Genomic DNA, 16,683 nt, shown 5'->3' with positions numbered 1-16,683 from the left:
AATCTATTGAAAAAGACAGGACCCCAAAATGCCCATCGGATGGTGACCAGTGGGTGATGCCAGGCAAGTGGTCGGGACCGGCTTGTCACAGATGAACTGTGCTTGCTACTCATGCACCTGAGGGGTCGGGCCACCCAGGGGACAGCTGGGCAGCTGGCTGGACCGGGTGGGATTGCTGCCCGGGTGGAACCTGGGCCCGGGACGTGGACCGGCCATTTCCACATGACAAAGGAATACACACCGTGAACGTGAAAGTTCCCCAGTGCCTGAACAGCAAAGTGGCGAAGGATCCTTTGGGGGATGAAACCCAGAGTGAGAGGGACTGCGGCTAGAAGAACCCCATTCCGCGGGAGAGACCACTGTGGAGAGCCGTCCCAGAGAACACATGCACAGCACACACAGCGAGAGCCGTGCGAGCCTGTCCTGCCCTCCTTCATCCCAGCAGTGCGCTGCGAGGGGGCCTACCGCCTGGCTCAGAGGGCGGGTTGGCAGGTTAGTTAGGCCATCCATACCTCGGGATCCCAGGCAGCTTTCCGCGTGGCATTTTGGAGCACGTAGTGACCTCAGATGAGGTCGTAAAGACACGTATATGGCTACAGATGGCTGTATGCTTGAGTACGTATGTGGGGCAATGGCTGCGTGCGTGCATATGATACAACGAGAAACAGGATGGAAGCAACCACTTTGGAGAGAGAATTAATTACCCTCTTGCTCCCGCAAAAGGCCACCTGACAATAAAGCAGTACCTTTGTCCCCGCCCGAGCTGTGGACCCGCGTCGGGGACCCCTCGCTTGGATGCCCCGACACCTGCCGTGCTCCTGGCCGCCAGCACTGGTGGGTGGCGGGCCTGGGGGCCCAGCTGTCCCGCCAGCCACTCGGCGGGCTGTCGCTGCTCCGGGAACACTTGGCTGAGCAGCTGGGTGCCCCCCCGCCCCCTAGAACCCTGCGCACCTCTCAAAATGTCCGCTTGGGGGGACTCACAGAGGCCAGTTTGAGGCAAGGTTGTTGTTACTACGGAACCAGCCTGTTACTACGGAAAGCAGCCTGCTTTAAAAGTGTGTTTCTTTGGGGCACCTGGGGGGCTCAGCCGGTTGAGCGTCCGACCTCAGCTCAGGTCACGATCTCGCGGTCCGTGAGTTCGAGCCCCGCGTCGGGCCCTGGGCTGACGGCTCAGAGCCTGGAGCCTGCTTCCGATTCTGTGTCTCCCTCTCTCTCTGCCCCTCCCCATGTTCATGCTCTGTCTCTCTCTGTCTCAAAAATAAATAAATGTTAAAAAAAAAAAATTAAAAAAAAAGTGTGTTTCTTTAACGAGATACAAAAACGAGATTGAGGTGAACTCAGCCGAGTGGCCGGGGCCCCTTCCTGGCTCCGACACGTGGCAGCGGGGGGCCTGCCAGGCCTTCTGTTCTCTGTGCCCGACTGCATCACCCCTGAGCTGCTCCCCACCTCAGGGCCGTCTGAGGTCGGACCAGCCACTTTGTGCTGCCTGCTGGGAACGGTGCCTGGGGCGACTGGTATCCCTTCCGCCCTCCCCTGTGGGTGACCCTCCTCCGTGGCAGGGTCCACGGCTGGGCGCTGGGCACTGGGCTTGACCAGGCTCTGGCCTCCCTCCCACGTCAGTGCCTGGACAGTCCCGGTGTGGGCAGAGTCCTCTTTCCTTGGCCGTCGGAGCAGGGACGCCCGTACCCACTGAGACCCCAGAGCCCTGCAGCCCGTCGCTTCCCCCTTCTGGAGGTTCTCACGGGTCCACGTTCCCCAGGCCCCTCGTCTGTCACAGTCACGCGTTCATCCACCCTGGCAGTCAGCTCGCAGCCTGCAGCACTGGGGCACCGTGCAGGGCGCGTGGAGGTGAGCTGAGCCGGTGGGGGAAGCCTGTGGTCTTGCTGCCGTGTGCGAGGGCGCCCCACAACTCCGTGGCGGAAAGCAGCACGGTCCCTCCACGACCGCGGGCGGATTCTGTCCGCCGGGAATGGAGGGAGGGCCAGCTTGTCGGTAGGAGACCCACACCTCCCTAGGGTCCTGCAGGGAGAGACACGGGGCGGGGGGCCGTGGTGTCGTCTTGGAGGAGCGCAGGCGGCCTCACCGTGCGGCCGTGGAGGTCAGCCGCCAGGGCAGGGTGGGGGGCCGGGCGCGCAGGCCGGCAGGGACGCGGGCCAGGCCAGCACGAGGGCGACGAGGTCCGCCGAAAGCAGGTTCTGTGGACGATGAGATTCGGGGGACGTCACAAAGACTCAGTCTGGCCACATCGCACGCGAGGGCCTCCCCTTTACGGGAACCACACCTCTCCTCGTGGTCTTGGCCTGAGGTGGCCGTGTGCGTGGCATGTGCCCCACGAGATACGCCCGCCAGGTCGACCGGGACGTGCGCAGTGAAACAACGCCCACACGTAACTCAAGCAAGACAAACATCTCGAGTAAGGCTCGCGGCACAGATAAGTGTGGGAGAGCTCCCAAGGCTCTGCGTGCTGGCCAATCAGGTAGGTTTGCCCCCGAGTTACCGTGTGTCGGGAGATGACCTCATAACATTACAGCTCGTTACTGATTAATCTCGTTTGATACGGGGAGGCTGTCTGGACTGTTCGTAAGGGCTACTTGAAATTGCAGGCTGGCCAAAGCTTTCGGAATCTTCTTGCGTTTAGTTTAGTTTTTATTTTGAGAGAGACAGAGAGAGCAAGCAGGGAGGGGCAGAGAGAGGGGGAGAGAGAGAATCCCAAGCGGGCTCTCAACTGTCAGCACAGAGCCCGACCCCAGGGCTCGAACGCACCAACCGTGATCTTAACCGACTGAGCTGCCCAGCCGTCCCTGAAGCTTCCAGAATCATGACGTGCATTTCAGGGTATTTGCAAAGCACAGGAGGACACGGGCCGGCGTGCCGGGCACTCCGGGCTCGGTGATTACCTCGAGCTGCTGTGTAAGGAAAACCCCAGGGCTCTCGTTAACTGATGGCATGGAGTCAGCAGGTCTCGGGCCTGCTGGTGGGGCCGGCCAATCTGTCCATAAACCTCCAGCCTGGAGCTTCCTCGCCGCCTCCCAGGGGTGGAGGTCTCAGTCTGTGTATTCTGGAGGGTTGGTGAGGAGGGAATACTCACAGAGAAAATGCCGAGGACCCCGAAGGCAGGGGAGCCACCGCGTCCCTGACCCGCCGTGTCCTTTACTGAGCAGTGTGACGACAGTCGGGCAGCCACATCAGGTTACCCACGTGGGAACGGCTTGCTTCTGGGCAGGGGCCCCTTCCGGGGTCTTTGGGAGCTTGGCCCCGAGTGCCGGCTGGCTGGCGCGCGGAGCAGCGGGCCGGCTGGGCTGCTGCTCTGATGCCCGAAGCGTCCCAGAAAATAAGGGCAGAGACGGAACCCAGCTCCAGCTGCGCACAAGGGGAGGGTGTCCACGAGGAGCACAGGGGCCAGACCAAACTGCCTTAGCTGAAACAGGGCTGACGGCAGAAGGTACTGGGAGTCCCTGAGACACGGCAGGTGGGGGTGTGTGTGTGTTTCTCAGAGCTGGTCTGATCCATGGCTCAGTGATGCCGTGAACTTCTTTCCATCTCTGTGTGCCTTCTGCATAGTTGGCCTCGTTCCAAATCCAGCTCTCCCTCATGGGCACAAAATGGCTGCTCCAGTTCCAGACTTGACATCTGAGGAAAGAGAAGGTCTGTGCCTACCGTCTACATAGGGAACCACCCTGACTGGACCTTTAGCTTACGCAGCCACGCTTCCCTGGGGCCTGGGACCAGGAGAGGAGGGTGTGATGTATATGAGTGAGTCTAGGCCCTGTCTGAGAGAGGGGGCGCGGGCATCTCTAGGCCCCGAGCACGCGGGCTGTGGTTACTGGGATGGGGAGGGAGGAGGGATGCGGGCAGTCTCCGTGCTGAAGACTGTGGAGACAGGGCCAGAACTACGCATCCCAGGGCCGGACAGAACAGAGCCCGCGTGCTGCAGCAAGGCATTGGGTATTATTTCCTATGAACTCGAAGGCGAGAGATGCCTTGCGGGCAGGACAGAGGGAGGTCTGTGCAGGCCAGTGTCCCCTGCCTCACCTGGGAGGAGTAGCATGTCCTGGCAGGAAGCTGGCCGTGAGGCCCCAGAGGGAGGACTTGCGGGGTGGGGGATGGGGAGTGGGGGGGATGGTAGGGGGTGGATGGGGGAGGGGGAAGCCGGCACCCCTACCCACCCTCCTGACACTCAGCTCTGGCCCTCGCTCCGCCCATTCTGCCCTCACAACCGGTCAGCCGGGTGGGCACTTCTGCACTTCCCCCTTGCGCACGTGGAGACCTCGGCACAGAGCGGCGGCTCTCAGGATCACATGGCCAGTCTGCGGTGGCAGGATTCGAACCTAGTCCCGTCAGCCTCTTTCCAGCGTAACTCTCAAGCGCAGGGCCAGCTGCTCCGGGAGAGGAGACATGCAAGGTTGCAAGGTCGGGACAGCCTAGGTGTGGGTCATGGAGGCCGTGGGGAGGGAGCATGGATGGGGAGCCCGGCCCCAGGGAGCTGCCCAGCTGGGGGCTCAGACCTGTGGCATTGGAGACAATAGAGCAAAGAGGTAGTCTGGCCAGGTGGGAGGAGTTGTGGGAGGCCCTGCAGGGGCCTGTCCAGCACCCCCCACCCCCACCCCACCCCGGGGTACCTCTGCCTCTCCGGTGAGCTCTTGTGCAGAAAACCGATTCGCGGCCCTAGAAATGAAGTTCATTTTGTTTGGCGAGTGTGATCGATCGCTGCCCTGCAGGGAGACCTGCCTCCTGTCGTGTATAAACTCCCTTCAGCTCTCCCTCCTTCCTGTGTGATGTGGGGATTGCATTTTCCTGCCAGCCAGTTCCAACATGCTGCTGGTTTCCTCATTAATTAATGAGTGCCACACGGTCTCGGATACCTTTTGTGCCTGTATGTTAATCGCGATCTTACCTTTCAGGAACAACCCCTGAACACCCCCTGGTCATCTGAGGTAGGCTCTGGGGCTCAGTGGGCAGGGCCTGGCGATCCTGGGGATCCTGGGGACCTGGGGAGGGCTCCAGGAAAGATGGAAATGCTAAGCTGGAGGAGGCTCGCACAGCCGCCCGCCTCGCCCTGCACCCCACTCCGGAGAGCCCCCCGTGGGGCTGGGATGTCGCAGCCCTGCCTCCCCCTGCAGCTGTCGGTGACCTGGTGCTACGGCCTCCAAACTCCTGGCAAATCCACTCTTACTCACTCTCACTGCGGTGTTAGTGGCTGATGGACATTTTGGGGCCTTTCTGTGGGTACGCCCTTAAACCCAGAGGACACGAACGGTGTGCCCTTGACCTGGATCTGGGGGCGCAACCCCAAACAGCCCTCCCTAGATTCAGATTTTCGTCAACATTCTTGTCTTTTAAACTGGATTTAATGGAAAATCCGAATTCGGTGCCGGAGGACACGTGTTTATTTTCGTACAAAACACTAGTGGGACAGGTTAGAATCTGTGTGGGATTTCCAGACTCCATGGCTCCCTCAAAGGGGTGCCTGCAGGTACCAGTCTGAGAGACCTCCCTAGGGTCTCCCTCCAGGACGGCAGCTCAGGCAGGGGTCCCTCCTGGCCGCCGCTGAGAGCAAGACCCTTTCTCAGCCTGCCTGGGAGTAGATCCAGAGACCCTAAAGTGGCGTTTGGGGGTGGACAGGGGAAAGGGGGTGAGGTCCAACGGGACCTGGACACCTGGGCTGACTCTGGCCTCCCGGCTCAGTCTCACCACGCATCCCAGTGCACAGTGGTCCTCCCGCCCACCCCCACCAGAGCAGAGTGAGGGGCAGTGGCAGGCAGGGCCGAAGGGCTCTGCGGGGCCAGGAAGCCCGTCTGGGCTGGGGGTCAAGAGAGCTCACCCGGGCCTCGGCCCAGGTCAGAGGCCCCCCGGGCCCAGTGTTTCTGCCCAGGCTGGAGCTGTACAGGCTGTGGGAGGGGCCAGGATGCCTCAGCCCACCCCCCCACTTGGTTTCTCCGGGCTGCACGCGTTCCAGCGAGACGTCTGGTGTTTCCCTGGCAGTGTCCCCTCGGAACCGGGGTGGCGGTAATGGGTTCAGGAGAACCGGAGTCCAGAGCCTTAGAAAGGCCTGGCCGAGTCACCTCAATTGGCGGAGGCCTCCCGCCGCCCCACTCCCCAGCTCCGTCGCCCATGGCACACATTTCAGGATGCCACCCCCCGGAAGACCCTGCAGCCCAAACCTGGGTCCCTTCGGTCCGGGGGGCGGGGCCGGACAGGGGGCGGGGCTTGGGCCGAGGGGCGGGGCCCGATCACCACTCTGCGCGGCTCCGCAGGGCTCCGAGGACAGGTCCTTCCCTGGCGCTCTGCTGCCCCCTGGTGTCGCGGCGCGGGTGTGCACCTCTGGCCTCACCTGTGGGCGAGCAGGTGCTGTGCGTGTTCCTAGAAGGCCACCTTGACGCAGTGACAGGGAGAGGGTGGGGATGGAGGGGAAGCTGCCCACCCCTCTGGACTCAGCTTTCGTGCCTCGAGGGTCCCTGACAAGTGCGTTGCTGCCTGCGGTGTGGGACCACCTGCGCTGCACCTGGGGAGCCGTGGTGCTTCGCCCGTGAGGACATTAGCTCCCACTGCATCCGCTCACTGTCCTGGGGCATGGGGAGAGCCCCCAACAAAGGTCTGGTGTGTACATGGAGCCTGTATTGTAATGGGGAAGGCAAGTGAACAAGGAAACCAATGCCCCAAATTGTAATGTAGCTAATCAACCATAACACCGTAGAGCGTAACATCATCATGTCTCATGTGGGAAGTGCAGTTATGAGCAAAGCCGAGGGAGAGGCCGGTGATTGCTGCCCTGCTGGGTTCCACGGGGTGGCATTTCTACAGAGATGTGAGTGAGGACACGGAGTGGAGATCATCCCAGGCCAGGAGACAGTGGTGCAAAGGCCCTGGGGTGGGAGCAGCTGGAGCCCAGTGAATGGGGGAGAGGCAGGCAGCACGGAGGAGAAAGCGGGGTGAGGACGAGCAGATCCCAAGGCCTCGTGGGACTGTTGTACAGATGTGGACTTACTGCAGGTGTGTGAGAATCCTAGTGGGGACCCAGGGCACGGCAGGGAAGGCGTGGGCACGGTGTGATTCTCGAAGTCCCACTGTGGCTGGAGCAGGCGGGGAGCAGGGCCCAGGGGAGAAGGCTGAGGGAGGAGTTGCGGGGGGGGGGGTGGTGGTGAAGGCTGACTCCCAGGTGTCAGGCCCAAATCACCCACAGGTGTGCTGGGAACAGGGCCAGGTGACGTTTTGTAAATGGCCCCACTTTTGAGCCTCGGGTGACATTGCGCGCATTATCTCTTCATTTAGCACAATAACCCAGGGTGTTCCGTGCCTTATCTGACTTGATTGGCACAGCCACCTTGTGAGTCAGGGTTATTGCCCCCGTCTCAGACACAAGGAAGCAAACGCTGAGGGAGTGACACTGTCCCAGTTTCCATGGCAGCGAGAGTGTGGTCAGGGCTCACCCAGGTTAGGTCGTGTGTGTGCTCACGGAGTGGAAAACTTGGGAGGTAATCCGTATGGCGTGGAATTCACTATTTTAACTTGTACGGTTCAGTGTACCAGTAGGCCAACAAGGCCGAGCAACATACCTAGTTCCGGAACATGCTCACCACTTCAAGAGGAAGCCCCTCACCCGTTAGCGGTCGCTCCCCAGTCTCTCCTCCTCCCTTCCCTGGGCTTCTCCAGATTCGCCTGGGTGTTTCCTGTAGCACTTGGCCCCGGCGACTGGCTTCTGTCACTCAGCACGCCTCTGGGCACGTCTGTGCGGTCGCAGGGGCCAGCACTTCTGCACCTTTTATGGCTGCGTGATATTCCACCGTCTGGACAGGCCACATTGTGCGCGTCCACCCCCATCCGTGGGCATTTGGGGCGTTTCCACCTTTTGGCTGCCGTGAGAGTGCGTTCACAGGCGTCTGCTCAGCCCCGAGACTCGCACGTACAAGTGGTCACAAGGCAAGTCTGTGCCTCCCTTTTGGAGGAGTGGCCGCACGGTTTTCCAAAGTCATGACAGGGAAACTACAGACCGGTATCCCTCACAGACGTAGAGTCGAAACAAAATTCTATAAAATGGGTACCAACGTGTGTAAGAAGAAAAATAGACCATGACCAAGGGCGCTCGTCCCAGGAACGCAGGGTGCTGTAACGTTTGCGAATCAATCAACGTAGCTGACCATGCTAGGAAGTCGAAAAGAACAGCCACGTAATCATCTCCGTAGGTGCAGAAAAAGAATTTGACAAATTCCAATACCCATTCCCAACACAAACTAAGGATACAAGTAACCTTCTTTGACTTGATAAAGGGCGTCTGTTTATAAAACCCAGTGTTGGGGCGCCTGGGTGGCGCAGTCAGTTAAGCGTCCGACTTCAGCCAGGTCACGGTCTCGCGGTCCGTGAGTTCGAGCCCCGCGTCGGGCTCTGGGCTGATGGCTCGGAGCCTGGAGCCTGTTTCCGATTCTGTGTCTCCCTCTCTCTCTGCCCCTCCCCCATTCATGCTCTGTCTCTCTCTGTCCCAAAAATAAATAAACGTTAAAAAAAAAATTAAAAAAAAAACCCCAGTGCTATCACACTGAGCAGTGAAGATTGAATGCTCTCCCTTTGAAGTCAGAACAAGGGACGGAAGCCAGGAGGGGTGGACGGCAGGAGGGTGGGGGGTAGGGAGGAGAAGGAAGAGGGAGAGAAGGAGGGGAGGAAGAAGACATCTTCAGACTGAGAAAGGACCACTAATGGAAAAGAAGAACTTAAGGACATAATTCAGGAAGGAGAAAACTGACCCGAAAAGGAAGGTCTGAGATGCGAGAATGAGAAGTCAGTGGAGAAAATGGCCAACATCTGGAAACTCTTTCCAAGCACTCACCGAGCAGGGCGATAAAAAGACAGGGGCCGTGCACAACCTGCACAACTGTACTCAGAAGCCTTGTGGAGTCTCATCAGTTACCACGTCCACCTCCACGCTGGAGGTGCCGACCACCCGGTAACGTCTGTTCTTCTAGTTGAGTCACAAACCCATCTGACAACCGGAGGTCTAAAACGTAACGCAGAGACACCGGACGGCCTGCGTCAGGGCCTCACTCTGGGCACATCAACGTTTGGAGCCTGATAATTCTTCGCAGTGGGAGCTGTCCTGTGTGCTGTCGGGTGTTCACCAGCATCCCTGCCTTTGCACAGTGCACACCGTGGGCACCGCCCCCCAGTTGTGATCACCAGTGTTGCCTCCAGACTCTGCCACGCGTGTCCTGGGGAGGAGGGATCACTCCCTGGAGCACTACGGGGAACAGAGCAAGAAGGAGGACGGTGAGCAAACTGTGGCTGGCACCCGTGTCCCTTTCGCGTTTTCCCCAACCGCCGTGCCCTTCGCTCCCTCCGTCCTCAGGCCTGGGTTCTGCCCTTGGCAGCCTGGGTCTGGTCTGTGGTGACCCTGTTTTGTGGCCGCACTTTCATCCCCAGCCCTGCCGTGTTGAGGGGCCCCTCGTGCGCTCAGCTGGGGGCAGTGGCACCGGGAACGTGGTCAGGGAGACGTGACCACTGGTAGGCCTGTGAGCTGGACCGGGACACTCGGGGGCTCCTTGCCCATCCTGGGAATGTGGGCTCGCTCCCCTCCCCCGCTCCCAGGGCTGCCCCGAGGACGTGGCCTTGAGATGGGGATGTGGCGGTGAGATCACCGGCTTCGTGCAGGCGACCGAGTCCAGCGAGGGCCTCTTCAGTGTGGGCGGGCGGATGCGGGGCCGCTCGGAAGCCTGATTCCAGCCCCAGGGACTGCTGTCCCATCTCCAGGGGGAGCAGTCCCCCTTGGAGATGCCCTGGGAAGGGTTTATGCCAGAGAAATCCTGGGCGGAGCAGCTAAGCAGCCAGTGGACGCATTTGTCTATCAGAGAAGTCCAGGTGGGTGCTGTGGGGCTGGCTGGGGGTCAGGGGACCCCCGTCCTGTAGCTCGCTCACCCTCCACAGATGGCTTCCGTCTGAGTTCTTCAGGAAGCCGGCAGGCGGTGGGACGGGGTCGGGGGAGGAAGCATATTCCTCCCGCTTGAGGATCCGACCCGGAGGGGGCGCATGCAGCTTGCGTCCCGGCCTTTGAGCCAGAGCCTGGTCACAGGGTCCCACACCACGCAAGTGGTGATCAGGGGCCCAAGCGGCATCCCCACTGCGGCCTGAGAGGAGCACGTGGGGCTTGAAGGCCAGGCCTGCCCGCTGCAGCTCCAAGGCCTACGTGCGCTGGCCCCGGGTCATGCCGGGCGGAGATACAACCCCTGCGTGAATAGGGACGTGCTCTTCCCCGCCCGCCCTCTGCCCTTGGACTCCTGTCCTCTGGGTGCTCAGCGCCACAGGCCGGCCACGGGTCAGACTGCAGGGTCCACGTCATGCCGACACACGGCCAGCTCTCCAGCACCTTCCCCCAGCTGGAACCGTGCTTGAGTGCTGGGGGGACGGTGCCGCCATAGCGTGTGGCCGGCTGCTTCCGGAACTGCTGACCCCCAGGGGCCGTCGGCTGAAGCTCCAGTCTTCGCCCGCGGGAGCAGGAGCAGAAGCAGAGAAAGGCGTCTGTGCAGATGCTCCTGAGCTGTGCCCCCTCCACCTGGGCTTGGCAGGCGGCCAGTCCCTCTTCTCTCGGCCGCCTCGTTCCTTCCATTTGGGAGTGTTTTCCGGGGTGTGGCCAGCCAGGCGACCCTGTGCCCTGTGCGTGGGCCTCTCCCGCTCACGGGTTCTGTCCGCCTCTGAGATCGCCCGGGTTTTCTCGACACTGTTTCCATGTGAGTTTTAGAATGGGCCCTCAATTTACAAAACAACAAGAAGGAGCTACCTGCTGAGATTTTTATTGGGGTTGCACTGAATCTACAGGTTAGTTTTCAGGGAATCGGCAGTTTTCAGCCCTGGGTCTTCCAGCCCTGAGCTTGCGACACGCTCTCCCTTTACCGCCCAGCTCCTCCCGGTAACGTCCGTGCTCCCTGTGCTCCTGTGTGTATGAAACAGTCGTGAGGGGCGTTCCTGCCACGCTGTGCAAATACAGCCGACCAAACACAACAGTCTGTAGCCTTTTGCTTTTCTGCATAAAAAGCCACATCGCCCGCGATGTGACTGTCCCTTCCTTTCCTGTTTCTGTGCCTGTGAGTTCCTCTGGCGGCTCGCGCTCCGGTAACAGCGTGCACACCCTGAGTAGGGCCGCCTCCCTTCCCGTGCCGGGGCATCTGCATTTTGTATTTACTGTCTTCCTGCCAGTTCGGGTCCTCTCGATCCTTGAGTTTGCATCTCTGCACCTCATCCGACGTTGAACGTGACAACCTCGTGTCTCGACCCAGCGACTGGGCTGGCCGACGTTTCCGTTGGGACCTGTTTGGAGCTGCAGATGGGGCCCGGGTCTGCCGTTCCGAGGCGCCCCTCTGTATCTCTGCGCGTCTGCCTCGTACGACGTCAGTAGAGTCGCATCAGCGGACGTCCTGCTGGCTCGTGTTGTTCTGGCCCGGATCCCTGCTGCTTTGCTTCTGACCTTTCTGTGACCTGTGCTTAGACTGGTCTTGTGAGTGTCGCTGAGTTTTCAGTCCCTTTACTTTAGATGTGACGTACGTCAACTCTCTTACTGTCCACTTTCCCTTTTGCCTCTCTGGGTTTTGCTCCCTTTTTTTTCTTGATTTCTTTTGAACGAATCACATGTTTTCTTAGCTTTGATTTCTTTTGAACGAATCACATGTTTTCTTAGCTTTGATTTCTTTTGAACGGATCAAATGTTTTCTTAGCTCTTGCCCTCTGTTAACTTGTTAGCGAAAACACTCCTTGTTACGGCTACTCTGGCAATACAGATATATTGTTGACCTGCTCTTGTCTGTTGCCCTCCCCCGTCTGGCTGTAGCCTCAGAGCCTTTGACTCCCATCCCCTCAGAGCTGTCCCTTTGTCATGATTACCAGGTGACGCAGCTCCACGGGACAGCGTGAGTGCTGGATGCCTGCTCGCACTCGCCCCTGGTCGGCCACCTCGGTGTCCCCGCTGCCCCGTCCCTGGTCACCTGCGTCGGTGTCCCTCCTGCTCCATCTGGCCCCATTGCCCTCCCGCCGGCATGGACTTTTGTGCTAGCAGCCCTCCAGTCGAGTTGCCTTCCCCCCTCAAGGCCAGACTTACGTAAAGTCCGGGTTCTTCTGTAAAAATTAAACCTGACATCCTTCGGGAAGAATGCATAAAGATGACGACTCTGGGGCCAGGATGCCTGTGTCCAAACGCTGGCCTCACAACCCGCAGACTGTGTGACCTTGGGCATGGGCTCCACCTCCTGTGCCTTGGATTTCTCATCTGTAAAGTGGGGTGATGTGGCACCAACCGGGTAGGGCTGTTGGGACCGTTCAGTGAGTGAACATAGGCCCAGCGCCTGTAACAGCATGTCAGAAGCTCTGTGCAGGGAAAGCCACCATTACCATGATCGTTATTTTGGGTGACACCGTGAGCTGAGTCAGAAAATAAAGCCATGGTTACGGGCCATATAATCAGCAAGTTCAGGGCCCACGTGGTGAGGAAAGGCAGTGTTCGAGGTCCGTCCTTCCGCATTGCCGGGGTGCTGTGGGCAGGCACACTCCTTCCCAAGAGGAATGAGGGGCTGTTGGAACCCCTTCTGGGAGGTGCTGTGATCCAGACAGGAAGGAAAGAGGTTTGAGAGTCAGAAACCCTGGGGCGGGTGGTGAGAGTCCTCAGGTGGCCTAGCCTGGACAGAAGGGCAGCGGGGAGTCTTCCCGAAGGAGGCAGCCTGAGCACTGATTCTCAGAGCGCAGTGTCCGGTGGCCAGGCTGCACAGGCAGGTGCCTGAACAAGGGACTAATGTTTGGCTCCTTAGCAGACAGCAGAAAGCCGGGAGCCAGGCTCAGCTCAGCTCAGTGCGGGGTCGGGGAGCAGGGCACGGCCAGGGTCTCTTGAGGCTGAGACAGGGAAAGGGCCACTTTGATCTATTTATTTATATTGAGAGAGAGACAGCCTGACCAGGGGAGCAGCAGAGACAGAGGGAGAGAGAGAATCCCAAGCAGGATCCATGAGGTCAGCACAGAGCCCGACATGGGCCTCGACTGCACGGACCATGAGGTCGCGACCTGAGCTGAAATCAAGAGTCAGACGCTTAACCGACTGAGCCACTCGGGTGCCCCAGGGCTGTGATTTTTAAAAGTGTTTTTAGGGGCGCCTGGGTGGCGCAGTCGGTTAAGCGTCCAACTTCAGCCAGGTCACGATCTCGCGGTCTGTGAGTTCGGGCCCCGCGTCAGGCTCTGGGCTGATGGCTCAGAGCCTGGAGCCTGTTTCCGATTCTGTGTCTCCCTCTCTCTCTGCCCCTCCCCCGTTCATGCTCTGTCTCTCTCTGTCCCAAAAATAAATAAACGTTGAAAAAAATTAAAAAAAAAAAATTAAAGTGTTTTTAATGCTTGTGTTCAATAACACATTCGACACACACACAGACTGTGTGCATCGTCTCATGGGAGGATAATGTTATGTAAAAAGTGTATCTGAAGCCTGTCACACCTGTGAGGCTGGAGCCCCACCTCCCTCATAAGCCGCTAGGCCCTGGGCCGGATCCTGTCGGTTGGGGGCCCCAGGGGAGAGGAGGAGACCCAGTGCCTGGGAAGGTCTTGGCCGAGGAGAGACCAGCTGGTGGAGCTGAGCTTTATGTCCAGAGACGACCTCCCCGGCCCCTCAGGGATGATCCCAGGATGTGTGCTGTCTGTGGGGGCATTTGGAAAGTTCTTATGGCCTGGCCTGTGTTTGTGACGCATCCTGGGTTCTGGTCAGTCCCACGGATGCAGGACCCACACCGGCCACAGTCGCTGTGTCCTGGGAGGCTACAAAGGCTGGGTCTGGGGTGAGGGTCCATCAATCTCTAGGTGATTATGGACGTGATTTCTTCCCGGTTCCCTGCGCTCCAGTGACCGGCACGGCCCCGCCCTAAATTACATCTCAATCAGTGTAAAAAGGCGTTTGACATTTCCCTTGATTTATGTACTAACCTTTACATTCAGCGGGGCGGCGTGCTGATTGCTTTCCTCGGCCGCATGGTGCTGGCTCCTCGGGTGAGCTCACCGTGGAGACCCCTGCGAGACCCCAGCCGCCACCTGCCCTGGGAGGAGACACTCCTGCGGGATCTGGGCCCTCGCAGGAGCCACTGAACACACGTCTTGGCACAGAAAGACTGGGAGAAGCCGCCAGATTTGCGCCGATGTGAGCCGGTCATGAAGGCGGCGACAGACCCCCGTCTGGGAGTGAGGGAGCGTGAGGTCCCGGAGACCCCTGCGCGTGACTGTTCCGCCCTCCCCAGCCGCCTGTCACTTGGAGGGTGAGACACGCCCCCCCAGACGCATCCAGAAAACCCACGCTTTGCACACTCGTGTGCACACGCACAGTCACCAGCAAAACCTGCACTATGCACGGTTGCACGTGGATGCACAATAGTGCACACTCAGAGGAGCACACGGTCGCAGGTACACGCTCATCCTCAGGCACAAACCGGCCCTTGGCACACGCTGTGTTCACACTCACACCGAGAATGCCACACTGGTGAACAGATGGTGGGAGAAGCCCCTTCTGCTCCTGGTCCAGAGCGCCTGGACAGACAGGGCTGGGCATCACGTCTGCCGGGAGGGGCCGGGCCGGGGTCAGCAGCTGGTCCTCGACACGCGGCCCGAGCCAGACTCTGCAGCAAATGTGTCGACAGTGACCCCGGGGAGCCCGGCAGGGGATGGGGCGGATGGGCAGTGGTGTAAGTGCAAAAGTTCAAGCGCAGGGAGGGCCGGTGTTGCCTCAGCTCAGACGTGTGGCTGGAGGGGCGGGAGCCCCAGCTGAGTCTGCCCTGCCTCCTCTGTTGGACAGGAGGCTGTGTCTACGTGGGACACACGAGACACAGTGCCCAGGGCTCACCCGCTGCCGTGCCCGCCCTGGCTGTGCCGGCTCTGAGCCTTTCTTACGGTTGGGGTGGCCATCCCTCCAGCCCCCCCCCGCCCCGCCCTTCTCCTCCCAGCTGGCCGCCCGGGTCAGTGCGGTCCTGGCCTCGGCAGCAGGGTCGTGTCCCGGGGGGCCACCCTCTCTCTGGGACACAGGGTGAGGCAGGGTCGTCTCCACCCCTCCCCCGACGTGTGAGTCTACAGACCAAGCCCCCAGCGCAGGGCAGGGGCAGGCGGGCAGCACAAGGGTCTTAACTACCTGAATGCCCTCTTGCAACTGCCCCAGCTGCAGGGAGACCAGGACTGTGGTTCCCACCCTCTGTCACGCATCAGAAGGTTTGTGAGAATGCAGATTCCAGGGCCCTCCTCAGCTGTGCTGATTCAGAACTTGGAGGAGAATCTGCATTTCTTTCCCAGGGGGTTCAGACTCGGTGGCCTGTGGGCCAGGCTTCCACCCTGTGCTTGAGCATGAAGGCCTTTAAGCTGCTATGTCTGTCCCACTGGTCATGATTCTTGCATTAGGGATATATTTCTTGGGCTAAAGCATTTGTCCCCCGTTGAGGAGCAAATATCGAAACACTTGTATAAACAAGGCTCCTTCAGTCGGGAGTGTGAGAATCGCAAATCAAACCACCTTGAGCCCCGTAGAGTGTTACTGGCATAGATAACTGCAAGGTAATGGCTGCAGGCGTGGCTGGATCTAGGTGTTCTCCTGCTGTCAAGGATCAGTCTCCCCATCTTTTTGCTCTGCTTCTGAGTGTGCTGCGTATTCTCCAGTGGGATTTTCTTAGGCAAGGGCGAGATGGCCGTATATAGCCACATATAGTTCGAGTCGTGTTCTACCTGCCTTCTTGTCCACTGTTTCAGCAAAGGCCCTGGGACTGGGGTTTCTTCAGTTGTGTGGGGGTCTTGTGACCCTCCCTACACCGACCTCTGTGGCCAAGGGGAAGAAGTAATCTGACTGAGGAAGTCTGGATCCATTCAAGGATGAAGGGTGTGCCAGGTGGCCATAGGTGGGAGGGTCTGTCCCCAAGGGAGCAGGGTGGGGACAGCCAGCCACAGGGACGGATTGCAGGGATGATCCTCTGGGCGGAACAGACCTTCTCCCGTCGGAGGTGCGGGCTCCTCCGAGCAGATGCTCGTTGCCCCAGTTCTGGCCTCAGCATGGCACCCTCCCCACCAGCGACACCCTGCTCTGGGAGGGTCCCGGGCCCCTTGGTCTGCTCCTCCTGCCGAAGCCCCCGGGTGCTAGGGGAGAGCTCCAGAGGCAAGAACGGGAGCCACAGAGGCAGATCCAGAAAGAGCCAACGTAGGACGCATAGGCTCCAATCCAGGATGGACCAGGAGTGCTGCTGAGGGACACAGGCGTCTGCAGCCACCCCTTGTCCCACGGTCTGTGACGTGAGGCCCTCCAAGGGCCATTGGTGGGGGACAAAGAACCACACGGACCCACCTCTTTTCTCAGCCTCTCATCTGTAGAATGGGGATCGAATCCGCCCGCCCGGCCTCTTTTGCTTCAAGTGCCGTGGGCAGTGCCTGGGAGGGCCCCTCGTCTCTAGGACTGGACTATGGGGTCCCGAGTGCTGGCCCTGATGGGGGCGGCCAGAAGTAGAGCACAGGTGTCCCCAGCAGCCCCGCCGGGACTGGCTCACAGACAGGGCGGACCACAGTGGACATTCCACGCGCGGGGCACTGGGCTTCTGGGGCTGGGCCTGGCCCCGCTCTCCCAGCCTGGCCCAGACCACCCCCTCTGCCAGCCCTTCGTGCCCGGGTGCTGGGGTCTGCCGGTCTGCCCCTCTAGGCTGACGGGAGGACACAGCAGCCGGT

The 16,683-nt window shown here is 60.0% G+C and overlaps 1 long non-coding RNA gene across 1 annotated transcript; it reads right to left on the bottom strand.

Annotated features, from left to right (window-relative positions):
- Positions 1-1,354: 1,354 nt before the first annotated feature.
- On the bottom strand, positions 1,355-6,132 carry LOC123382484. Its single transcript, XR_006590909.1, has 4 exons — positions 4,895-6,132; positions 4,620-4,665; positions 4,268-4,376; positions 1,355-3,630 (listed from the first exon to the last, which is right to left on the bottom strand). It is a non-coding gene; the product is annotated as an uncharacterized LOC123382484 (long non-coding RNA).
- Between the last annotated feature and the right edge of the window lie 10,551 nt (positions 6,133-16,683).

Source organism: Felis catus, chromosome E3 (assembly GCF_018350175.1).
Source record: "Felis catus isolate Fca126 chromosome E3, F.catus_Fca126_mat1.0, whole genome shotgun sequence".
NCBI lineage: Eukaryota > Metazoa > Chordata > Mammalia > Carnivora > Felidae > Felis > Felis catus.
This window is presented reverse-complemented; position numbering and strand designations above follow the sequence as displayed.